General features: G+C 34.1%; 1 long non-coding RNA gene across 1 annotated transcript; it reads right to left on the reverse strand.

The window, feature by feature from the left end:
• Positions 1–358: 358 nt before the first annotated feature.
• LOC138168563 (uncharacterized) lies at positions 359–4,869 on the reverse strand. The gene is made up of 4 exons (XR_011170136.1): positions 4,665–4,869; positions 3,829–3,887; positions 3,407–3,535; positions 359–676 (listed from the first exon to the last, which is right to left on the reverse strand). It is a non-coding gene; the product is annotated as an uncharacterized lncRNA (long non-coding RNA).
• Between the last annotated feature and the right edge of the window lie 4,336 nt (positions 4,870–9,205).

Genomic DNA, 9,205 nt, shown 5'->3' on the forward strand with positions numbered 1-9,205 from the left:
TAGAGTGTACTCTAGAAAAATTGATTTCAATGGATGATATTCAGTATCTATAAATTAACAACTGATTTATAAGAACACTGATAGATGCAGCTATGTCATGGAGGATAAATCAAAAATAAATACTGACCTCTATTATGTCATATACTCTACCCTCCACCTCATTTTATGCAGTTTGACTTATGGCAAGCTAAATGGGTATTTGTTAACTAAATACCTTCTGATTATTAAGAAATTATTGAGTTGTGATGATGGATTGCCTCTCTAGAGTAACATTGATGATGTATAGACTTAATGCATAGCTATCTACCGTATTATTAATGGACATTAGACGTCATGTGGATTTATAATATCTGTTATGTTATTTGACATAATCGCCAAAGTACAAGTTAAATTCCAGACTTTTAATATTTCATAGAATGAATATATTTAGTATAATTATTCTTGTATGATAAAATACAATTAATTTGGGTCAAGTAGAAAGAAGTCATGCTGACATTCAAGATTAAAGGTGAAATTCTTTTACAGCATAAGATCTGAAATATTTGTAGGAACCAGTCAATAGTCTATTTATCTTAAATTATTCACTGTACAACAAAATTTCACTTTCCATTTCATTAGTCCTTTGGAGTATATTTTTATTTTGTTTTTTTTTTTGAAACAGGAATAAATAGGAAACCTGTAATAAAAAAATCAAGAAAATATTACTCACAGGAAAATAATCATTTGTTAAAAATTAGAAAATACTGTTAGCATAGATTAGATAGATAGATTAGATATTTGTCAGGTGGTGTGACAAATGAGGTCCTTTCAGTGCAAGTTTAAGGTTATTATAGAAATTAGTGAGTGTTTAGAACTTATACATTTTGACTTTGTGTTCAAGTCCTAACTGACACCAGTTAGCTGTGTGACAATGAACAAGTTACTCACTCCAAGAATCAGTTTCCTCATTACATTCGACTCAACAAAAAATTCTTTATTAAAAGCTTTCTCTGAGCAAAGCATCATGCTAGCTTTGGAGGATACAGGATTTTTTGTTTGTTTGTTTTTATGACAGTCCCTGTCCTCAAGGACGTTATATTTTCCAAGAATTTCCAGCATCTGGGGACTAGTATTTTCTACTTCACAAGGTTGATGTCAAGAAAACACTGTATAAATGGCAAAGTTAATAAATTTGAGCTATTATCATTAATATTATTACTCTCTCTTTCTCTCTCTCTCTCTCTCTCTCTCTCTCTCTCTCTCTCTCTCTCTCTCTCTCTCTCTCTCTCTCTCTCTCTCTTTCTCTCTCTCTCGTCTCTGTCTCTCATGCCGCCCCTATTATTATTATTTCTCACCAAAATATATAAAATAATTCCATACTATAAACATCAACTGCCCAGCTTTGGATAGGAGAAATCAAGGCTACTCTCATTTTTCTTTTGTCTTCCCTTAAATAAGTCCCTAGCTACACTGTCCAAAACAGAATCTTGACTGGATCATCTATCCTTTCTTGGTGACCCATTTTGTATATCTCCATACTTCCTCTACTCCCTTTTCCTCCAGAGCTTACTGGTACCATGTTCTCCTCATTCCTCTATTTAATCTGATTCTTCCTGCTCCATTATATTTTATCCCACCATGGTCAGATTTCTTTTGCTTTTTTAGGAAATAATTGTTTTCTAAGGAAATAATCAAATAAACTCATAATTGTTGTTGTTCATTCATTTTTAGTCATCTCTGACTCTTTGTGACCCCATTTGGGGTTTTCTTGGCAGAAATAGTGGAGGGGCTTGCCATTTCCTTCTCTAGAACTGACAGTACTAATGTGCTAATGAAAGAAGGCTACAACATTTACTTTCCAATATTAGTTCACACAAACATTATAGCCAAGTCTTTTTAGAAATAATAAATACATAATTATAATTTGATTGCTTTATTTTTTGGACTATTTTTTTTCTTATTTTGTTGCACATCATGAGTTCATCAGTTTAGGGAACCCCCACTATGAAAACTTGCTCCACAGATGAAGATAGTCAACTCTTCTCTCATTTAGAGGCTTATTTAATCAGTTGGATAAAGGTGAAGTGATTTTAATTCATGGTCTCACAGCTAGTATGTGACAGAACAGGACTTAAACCAGGGTCTTCCTTACTCCAAGAGCATATTTCATCATGTTTCCTCTCACTAACTTGTATAAATTAGATAATATAAAAATAAAAAACCAGGCTTGGTAAAGTTAGCATAAAACTTGCCTTTGATCAGTTTTTTTTTCAATGTTATACATACATACATACACACATGCACATAAACTCTAGTGAGTATATTTATTTCATACAAATATTTAAATATAATGTACAGTATGATGCTGTTTTTTTTAAAACCATTATCTTCTAAGTATGTTTCCCCCAAAAGGCTTTTTTTGCCTTTAAAGTTTGATGATCCTTGTCCTAAATAATATAATAACTAATAGTACTGAATTCTAAGCAATATTAAAATTAATAATTAGAAAGATAGAAGGCATATTATGAAGTTCTTTCATTTTGGGCATTTTTTGACTCAATAAAGTATAATGCTCTGTGATTTGTTAAATGGGTCCAAGGAAATGATTCCTGACTTAGTCCTTAATATTAAACATATGAAGAGATGAGTATAATATGATAAATATATATGATATGACATGATATGATATAACATAATTGTTAGCACTTTCTTTTTATGTTTAAAAAATTTTGTGAACTAACAAAGACTAGTCCAGATCTTCCTCCTTGTCTTTCTTATGATTAAATTAGTGAATAAGATGGCCAAAAATTTTTTGCTCACATCACCAGTATTCTTTTTTACCAGTGTGTGAAACCTGTCAAGATAGAATTATTTCTCTCTTACCATGTTAATCAACAATGGTGCATATTAGTGCCAAAGAAAAGGGGATTCCGATTCTAATAGCCAAGGTGTATGTATGTATTTATTTATTTATTTAGGCCAAGACTGGGCCAAGAAACTGAATAAACCTGGTTATTCAGAAATACAGCCTTTTGGACACGTTTCCTTTAAGAGTACATTATATATGATAATGGCTTCATTGTCATCAAATAGAATACAATTAATTTTATTTTTTAGTATGTTATCAGCAAGCAAACCACCAGTATTAGCTCGATACCATCTGGGAGTGACAGTTTCCTTATTACAAAATATGTAAAAATATGGACTCCCTTAAGGAATCTGTTGCACTGCATCTGCTCAGATTTTTGTTATATGCTAATGGTTTTTAACCCAGCATATGAAGCATGTAAAAAAAATAACTGAAATTTTTCAGCTAAATTACTCGTTTCACATTTAAAGTGTCACAAAGATGGAGAAAGCCACATATGCAGCTTTAGCTACAGGGGATTGAGCAGAAACAAAGAAGGAGGGAACAGGCATTTCTTACCTGCTGTTGAGTTATCCAGCCCTCTCTCTCCAGAGAGATTCTGACTGCCCACATAATTAAGGCCACTTGATATGTGAGGGAAGTATTGGTGAAGGGACTATACTCTCCTCAATTCCAAATGAGCAATGGCTGTAACAAAAGATTGTGACTGATAAGACAATTATTCTCCTTATTTCACTGTGTTCATAATATATTAAACAATCACAATGATTAAAATGAGCTATTATAATTATGAATCCATTCTCTGAGGTAGGATAGGGTGGTTGGGTATTTATTTATTTATTTGTGAATCTTTGGCCTTCGTTTTCTTACCTTTACTTAGATTCTGGTGGGGAATGGGGGTGGGGTGGATTTGAATGCATTTGAATGAATAATGTCTTTTTGGTAAATAGGAAGCTAGAGATTGAATCAAAAATACATACCATATCTTTGAAAAGTGATGTCCTTTGATTCTTGGGCACAAACAATGAAACAGAATGACCTAAGTACAGATTAGAATTGAATAAGTTCTATGGTGCAAATCCAGGGTAAGGGAGGTTCCTAAGCCCTCCCCACCTCCCAGCTCTCACTTCCTCCCCTCATCCTACAATTATGCAGAGCTGCAGCTTTAGGCTAACAGAATTTTCACACTTGTAAAGCAGTTTAATATGAATTGCTTTTCCATGGATATCTGTCCCCAGGCTTTAGAATGTGAAATATACTAGGCATTACTTTTTCATTAGCATCGACACAGGACATTTCCAAGTATTAAGTTCTGAAAAAAATATTTCATAAGCTGTTTACACTTCATATATATTAATTAAAGTGGGGAGTTCCTGACTCCTCACAGGCCTTCCTGAGTACTGCTTTTTAAGAAGAGTAATGTACAACCAGTTGGGTAGTTCCTAGCATCGCCTACACTACTTGATAAAAATAGCAGCAACCCTGTTTTCTTACCAAAAAACAATTTTCCATAAAGGTACAATTCTTAACAACAAAAAAAGCTGATACATAAAACAAATATGAGTATTTTCTCAGAAAAAAATACACATTTACACATTTTAAATTCTTTTTCTAAAGCTCCCCAAGTGATGATTCTGAAATGAAAAATTCACAATCCTTCCAGCCTGTGTGTTTGAGTAAATGTACTGAAGAATTAAAAAAGAAAAAGGTTGATTCAGCAAATAGAATTCTTCAGCCTTAAAAATAACTTCTAAAATGGTGTTGATTTCATCCTAAACCCCCTTTAAAAAAGTATCATGAAGCAAAATGTAAATACCTTTTCTTCTTGACCTGCCACTATGACTGTATTTCTCCCGGCCCCCAATTGTCCACAGTTACATGACCTGCTGCCTACTGTATTCAGTTTAATTCATATAGGTTAGACAGATTGACCTAAATAAATCAATAAGTTTACACACATGAGTGTCATAACAGGAAGCAATGTTTTATGATGCACTTTGAGGACTATCCATTGCCAATTTGCCCCTCACTGCCAACTGGGTGACAGTCCCTTTCATGAAGAGCAAAAACACCTGCTTAGTTGAAGGATTATATTCTGTGAGGGTTGAAGTGTGGGATTTCAGGCAACCTGGACAGCTGAAAATCGCAAGAAGCATGTGGCCTTCTAAGCTTTTAGAGAGAAAATACAATGTAATAGTATGGAAGTATGCTAGCAAAATAAAAGGAGGGAGAGTGACAGACACAGAGAGGTAAAGAAAAATGGAGAGACAGAGACAGAGAAAAAGACAAAAAGGCAGGAAGTTAAAAGTAAATAAAAAACGGTCCTGAAGTTCCCTACACTGATGAAAACAGATAAGAATCCAGATGTTTGTGTATATATGGAGAGGGAGGGAAAGGGAAAGATTACTTTTGCTTTTCCCTAAGGCTACAAAAGCAAAAAAGAGAACCCAGTTTCTTCCAACCACCAATATACTTTCCACTTCCTAAATGCCTCCAGCAGGAACCTATCTCCTGTGAGCTTTCCATTTGTATGTACTCTATAGCACTTACATCACCTCTGCTGGAGTGAAGAACATGTAATACATTGAGATTTCTACTCCATCATAATAATTTTAAAAAGAATGAAATTTTAATGCACATTAAGGAGCCCATTCAAAGAGGTGAAACATTTCCATTGGGATTCTTATTTAATACCTTTGCCAGGTGAAGTGGGACCTGTTCCATCTCAGGGACTAATTGCTTATGCCTATCAGTGGGCAAACTTCCTTCTTCAGGAAACCCTATGCTAGGACCTTTGAACTTCAATATCACTTCATGGTAATTCCCTTTTATTTGCCATTTCTCTGCTTTCCTCCTGCAGTATCCTTTCTCAAAGGGAATTAAAGGACGCTCACTTTCCTAAATTGGTGAGGTAGTTAACCTGTCAATGTGTTGATTTTAGATTAGAATATTAATTAATAGGCAGTGGAAGGTAGAATTATTGCTCCTCCTTTTAAAAGCTACAGCTTTTTTTGTTGCAGTCAGGTACATGTATTAAAATCAGGTCAAAGGGGAGTTAATAATGGATCACAATGAATTCAGAGTTTGCATATTTTTCCAGTATCTTTCTGACGAGATATTCAGTAACAAATTTAAGTGGTTCTTAATGTTTCTCCACCTGCATGCTCTCAGTAGGCATTAAATAAAATCGACATGCAGTGTAGCTCTGAACTTGGCTAGTTAGGAGAGCTTAGTAAAACTTTACTGATGAACTTGCAAAAGGCAGTTCAAGTTCATGAAGACACAATTAAAATACATGGCAGCATGATGTTTGATGAACTCCATCTTTTCAATAATTCACAAGATAAAAACATTCTTTCCTTCTCACCCCAACTATCTATATGAAAGCTTCCTTTGAGATACCATTTGTATTTAAAATTTATTACTATCCATGTGAAAGAAAATTTCTCTATATGGTGTCTCAGTTTTCCATTTTGGAAGACTTCTGGTAATATTAGGAAGTTGATGAAGCTTAGTGGGCAGTGGGGAGAGTAGATATATTACATGATATATTAAGCCATTGAAAAGATTAAGAAGGTCCCTTCAATTCTATGCCTCTCACTTGCTTTTCCTTTTTGACTTTTTACATTCTCCTGATCAAGAATCTATAGTAGTTTCCTATCTTACAAGTCCAACATAAATTCCTCTGATTATCTTTTATTGTCAATCTTTCCTCTATCTCCATAGGAACATGATTCAACTCAAGTCAAGAAACATTTATAAAACTCAAATTCATACAGAGTAGTGCGATTAAGTGCCAGAGGAGAAACAAGTTTATAGAAGATAAAGATGCAAAGCTTGGATAACTCCACCGTGTCCTTGAATGGCATTGAGTCATCACTGCCAGGAACATGGACTTGGTCACTGATATACTCAGTCTTGAGCAAATGATTTCTAAAATATTGTGTTCAATTCCATTTAAAGAAAGATATTGATAAGGTGGAATGTATAAAGAGGAGGGCAAGAAGAATAATGAAGGGCCTTGAGTTCATGCCACATGAGGACTTGAAGGAACTGGAATGATTAACCTAGAGAAGATCAAGGGAAGTAAAACAGATGTCTGGGTATTTAAAGACCTATCAGGTGAAAGAGATTTAACTTAGGTACCTATTATGTTTTATTTTGTATTATAATCATTTTCTCTCTGCTCTTCTCCCACCAATTGATCTTATATTCCTTGAAGGAAGGGATTATTATTCAGCTTTCAATCAATGTGATCTGTACCTAGAAAGAATGTCCTTAATATTTATTAAATTTGTTTAATTGAACCCCTTGTGGCCCTCTTTATACTTTGGTACTGAATTATATTTTTTAAAAATGTTTGGGAAATTTAAGGAAGGTATCTTTGCTACATTAGATAGATGTGGTATACAAAACCACTGGGTTTAATCTTTCTTAACCTATAAATCTATAAAATGAGGATGATACTATTTGAACTACTTAATATACAAAGTTGCTGTGAAAATTCAATGACATAATGCATCTACAACCAAAATGCTCTATAAGATGCTAACCTACTACTGCTGCTGCTTCAATTCTATGCCTCTCACTTGCTTTTCCTTTCCTTGACTTTTTACATTCTCCTGATCAAGAATCTAAAGTAGTTTCCTATCTTACAAGTCCAATACAAATTCCTCTGATTATCTTTTATGGTCAAGCTTTCCTCTATCTCCACAGAAACATGATTCAACTCAAGTCAAGAAACATCATGGATCATGTCGAGAAATATTTTCTATTACTAATATTGTTAAACTGTTGTAAAGCTGGAAAGAATAAAATCATACACATACATATACACATATATGCATATATACATATAGGTCTACATATAGATGTACATATCCATATATACATACATATAAAGGCAACCATACATATATCTGTATAAATGTGTATATACACATATTCAAATATATATATATATATACACATACATACTATCTGGATATATATACATATATGCATACATACATACATATACATAAATACACAGTGTGTTCATATGTGCGTGTTTGCCATTCAAAAAGGACACACATTTCTGCTAAGAGTCTCATTTAATACTTTTGCCCAGGCAACCTGTCACCTGTTTCATTTGAAGGACTATTGATTATACCTCTCACCTGACAAGACACATTTTGTCACAGTCTTTGAACTCCAATATGACTTTATGACAGTCTCCTGTTATTGGCCTTTTCTCTACTTCCTCTAATGATGTCCTCTAATTTTCTCTTAGGGAATTTGAAACAATCTTAAGTTACACAAGCACTAATTTTCATTTTTATTGTCATTGTCATTTTTTCTGTCCATGACCATTGCCCTGCCCTTGGTCATAGGAATACAGAAGGAATATTCATTCAATTATTCAATTAAGAAGCATTTATTAAATACCTGATATATGTATATGTCCAGGCACTACATTAGGTGTCATAGAAACAAAAACAAATATAAAACAATAAAACTTATACATAGGCATATATGGATATATGAAATAGGTTCAAAACAACAGATATGACATAGGTAGTTGATGACTGTCAGTATTCAAGAATGGCTTGACATCAGAAATGGTCCATAAAGCCATTGATTTAGAGTTAAAACTGACCTTAGAGGGAATCAAGTCCAACTCTCTCCTCTTATAATTGAGGAAACTGAGACCCCAAGAAGTAAGACGACCTGCCCAAATTCACACAAGTGGCAGAACCTAGATTGAACCCATGACTTCTAACTTCAAATCCAGCATTCTCCCCCTCTGTAACAAGTATTGTGTTGAGTACCATTCAAATTAGACAAGGATGATTGTAATGCCAATGTAATATTCATAGTGCCAACAGTCACTATAAATATACCTGCATAATGCTCAATCACAACATATAGCAGACTCTCCATATATAAGGCAGAGGCAAAACATTTATTCTGGCCAATAGAAAACCAAATCCCAACACCAGGACACTAAATCCATCACAGAAACATAGAAGTTAATGTACCACAACATAGCAAAGTCACACCATGCTTTAGTCTCCCCACAAACCAACGCAAGCCTACCTGTTGTAGTAGCTGGCAAACACCAACTTTTACTCACAAGCCTAACTATCTCCTTCAGATGTATTCTCTCCTCCCAACCAAGTCTAGCTGCTCTGACTCCTAGCTTCCTATGGTCTCTGCTCCACCCTTCAGTAAACTCCTCCCACCACAAGCTCCATGTGATTATTTTCAGCCTATTAGGGGAGATCTTTGAATTCCCTTAGGCTTATTAAGGGATAGAGAAGATCTTAAGTAGTAATTGATTCTCATAATTATTAAACATATTAGTTATTTCTGACA

Source organism: Petaurus breviceps, unplaced genomic scaffold, assembly GCF_028583685.1.
Source record: "Petaurus breviceps papuanus isolate PSGF00001 unplaced genomic scaffold, PetGlider_PUasm1.0 37, whole genome shotgun sequence".
Classification (NCBI taxonomy): Eukaryota; Metazoa; Chordata; class Mammalia; order Diprotodontia; family Petauridae; genus Petaurus; species Petaurus breviceps.